The sequence below is a fragment of the Dendrobium catenatum genome, unplaced genomic scaffold (genome assembly GCF_001605985.2).
Source record: "Dendrobium catenatum unplaced genomic scaffold, ASM160598v2 fragScaff_scaffold_85, whole genome shotgun sequence".
Taxonomy (NCBI): Eukaryota; Viridiplantae; Streptophyta; class Magnoliopsida; order Asparagales; family Orchidaceae; genus Dendrobium; species Dendrobium catenatum.
The window spans coordinates 402,271-406,276 of NW_021318547.1; positions in this window are offsets into that span (position 1 = coordinate 402,271).

Sequence of the window (4,006 nt, forward strand, 5' to 3'; positions counted from 1 at the left end):
TGTTGTCTGGTGAATGAGGTCGGATGGACCGTGGTCAGCAAGCGACGGAGATCGAAAGCCTGTCGATGGGCATAAGTCCTGCAATGGGTAGAAGTCCAATGATGGATAGATGTTCAGTGTCAGATAAAACTTCGACAGAAGTCTAACGACGGGCAGAAGTACGATGATGGGGGAAGTCTGGCTTCGGTTAGAAATTGGGCAACATGCGGAAGTCCGATGTCATGTAGAAGACCGACGAAAGTCTGACAACTTGCATAAGTTTGGTGACAAGCGGAAGTCTGGTGTCGGGTACAAGTCCAGCGATGGACAGAAGTCCGGATAGAAATTTGGCGTCGGGTAGAAGTCCAGCGACTAGAAGAAGACAATGACGGCAAAAGTCCAGCATCAGTTAGAAATTCAGCGACCGACGGAAGTCCGTCGTCGGGTAGAAATCCAACAAAATCGCTAGCAGAAGTATGGCGAAGGGTGGAAGTCTGACATCGGCTAGAAATTTGATAATGGGCGGAAGTCTAGCTTCAAGTAGAAGTATAGAGATGGACAAAAGTTCGGCCACGGGGTAAATTTTGGTGTTGGGTAGAATTCCGAAAAAATCCCGGCGACCGTCGCTGACAGGCAGAAGCCCGACGACGAGTTGAAATTCGGCTACGGACGAAAGTCAGACATCAAGTAGAAGTTCGACGAAAGTCCAATGACTAGTAGAAATCCGACGATGAGTAGAAGTCCTGTGTCGGGTAGAGGTTTGGCGATAGATAGAAGTTCGACAAAGAGCAGATCAGGTACAAGTCCGACGAAAGTTCGGAGACTAATAGAAGTCCAGCATCGGGTAGAAATCTGATGAAAGTCCAACGAATGGTAGAAGTCTGACATCTACTAGAAAATCACTGACGGGCAAAAAGTTCGGCATCGATTGGTGGTCAGGAGGTGGTCGAGGAGGAGATTGGTGGCATGAGAAATCTATTCCACTCCTCTCTTCCATCCCTTCTTCCTTCCTTCTCTTCCTTCTCTTCTTGCTTTGGTCCCTCTCCGTCTTCGCCCCTTTTCAATGAAGAATGAGGGGTTTATTTATAATTTTTTGAGAGTGACATGACCAATAAATAAGAGGAAGATCAAGGGTACTTTGGGAGTGATTGGAATGGATAGCGGATGTTGATTCCCTTGACCATGGACCGCTCGTTGGACATTATAATGTCTTAATGATATCAGAATTTAGCGTTAAGCTTGTTGGATTCGTCTCGTTGAGCCGCTTGATTCGACTATAAGCATGTTACATTTGGAAACCGTTTGGTAATCGAAATTATAATTTGAACCTTCCAAATATGTTTCGAGTCTTTGATTTGGATTCATTTGGGCTCAGATTGAGTCGAATTTGGTGTCGATGGGTTCGCCTTTTCAAAACATTCAGTTCGACAATAAGTTTGTTGAAATCGGAGTTCATATGGTCCCAAATTTAATTTTGGAAGCTTTCAACTCAATTTTGCCTCGAGGTTCGAGCCTGATCAAGATAATTTTTTATAATATATCAGTTATTCGCTTATTTTCGATGTCGAAGCTCTAGAAGTCCAAAAATACGCATCACAACTTTTGAAGAATTTTTTATGTAATTTGAAATTGATCTTGGCCTAGAAGTTTCAATCGACTTTAAAGTGTTAGAATTGAGTCTGAAATGTAAGTTATAAATCTTTATAATATATAAAGTTTGAAATATTAATATATTTTAAGTCTTTGATATCTTGTCTTTAATTTTAAAATAATCTTTATATATTAAATTAGTTAATATATGTCACCATTTCAAAACTTAAAGTCTTTCAAAATAAGTTTAACTTTGATCAACTCCAAAATTAAATAATTTTACTTGAATATTAATATATAATGTTATATATTAAAAAAAAATTCTTTATACCACTAAATTTAACATTAGACAAGTGGAAGACCGGCTAACAGTATATATGTTCATATTTTCATATTAGAATTTAGATTCATATAAGACATATATGAAATTCCATTTATGATAAAATGAAAGTAATCAATTCAATGATAAAATGAAAGTAATCAATTCAATATTTAAACTGAACTTTTTAAATATACCGGGTAGAAGGTTAAAATCATAACATATCGTGGATTGTCACACGATATATAAAAAACAAATTCAATAAGTTGTTTATCAATTTTTTAATAATACCATTAAAATAATTTATGAGCCGGCGGAGAATTGCGTCCTCTCAGCTTTTGATATTATTTTTTTTTTTGGACCTGACGCGACTCTAATCACCTCTTTGGAGGGAACAATTATTACGTCCTCTGACCGGACGTAGAGCTACGTTCGGCCGTCAATAACATGTCGTCACGTGCTTTTGCTATTTACCGCGCGGCCCGACGACGTGACCCGGATCGGAACCCGGGAATGCTATATATGTTCGCGTACAACTCGGTGTTACTCGGTATTTGCTCGGTATTGCTTGACAATAACGAGAAATACCGCTCTGTGAAGATCAATACCGAACAATACCGAGAAATACCGAGTTGTACTAGAAAAACTCGGTACAACTCGGTATTGCTCGGTATTTGCTCGGTATTGCTCGGTATTTCCTCGGTAATGGTTATTACAGAGCAAAATCGACCAATACCTAGCAATACTAGGGGTGTCAATTTTTGACACGACCCGAAACACGACTCGAACCCGACCCAAAAAAATTCAGGTTCGGGTCAACCCGAACCCGAAACGGGTGGAGTTCGGGTTGAACAAATTAACCCGTTTTAAAAATCGCATTGGGTTCGGGTTGACCCAGCAACCCAAAATTGACCCGAAAGTGACACGAAAACTCATATTTGACCTAAAAACCCGAGATTGGCCCGTTGACCCTTTTTTGACTAGATTTTGACCCGAAAATTAGCAATTTTAGGTCAACTTCGGGTCATTTGTGTCGGGTCGGGTTGACCCGGACCCGAATCGGGTCGGATTCGGGTCTAGAAACCTGATCCGTTTTTAAAAACGGGTCGGGTTTAGGTTGACTCAAATAGTGCCGGGTCAGTTCCGGGTTTGACCAGAACCCGACCCGCTGACCCAAATTGACACCCCTAAGCAATACCGAGTAATACCTAGCAAAATCGAGAAATACCGAGTCATCATGGGTCCGTTCTGGGTCAGGTTGTCGGGGCGCGCGGTAAATTGTGAAAACGTCTGGCGCGATTCTACTGGCGGCCGAACATAGAGATATGTCTTGTGACCGAACCAAATAAAAGTTCCTTTGGAGGGGTGGTTAATTTTACAGCTCCCCTCTTTTTTTCCTTTTAAAGAATTCCAAAAAAATTATTTTTGGGCCTAAAAAATTTCTAGAAAATTTTAGAATAATTTTAAAAAAATTTAAACAGATTTGGAGGCAAATTTTCCACCATTTTCAAACAATTTTCCCATTTCAACCTATAAATATGACCCTACGGCAAGGAAAAGATTGCTCATCTTCTTCTCTCTCTTCTCCCTCTTTCTTAAATTTGAGGTCATCCACTATTTTTTATAAGTGACATATCCTACTCAAAGTCATTGCATCTCTCTTATGTAGAAGTTAGAACTATTTCTCACCTTTTCTTCCTTACTTTTTTTTTACTTCAAAGGCTTTTCATTATTTTTTGTAGGTGGCTTCTCCTATTCGAATTTAGTGCCCCTCTTTAGTGTAGAATGAATTATTTTTCTTTTTTAATCTCTTTTCCTCTGACTTATTCTTACATTAGAGACATTCCATTGTATGAGATAGGTGATATCTCCTATCAAGCTTCAATGCCCCTTTTTGTGTAGAAGAATCACGATAAGAAATTGTTTTCTTAATATAAAACCCTTGACCATTTTTGTTGAAGTTATTTTTTGCTTGATAATATTAACTTGTACAAAAAATGTCGATGCAATTTACTTTTAGCTTATGGTGAAAGTAAATATACACTTGAACCTGATAAAAATTTTGCTTTGTAACTCCAATGATATTATATATGAAGTTAATATTATTGTATGAGCTCA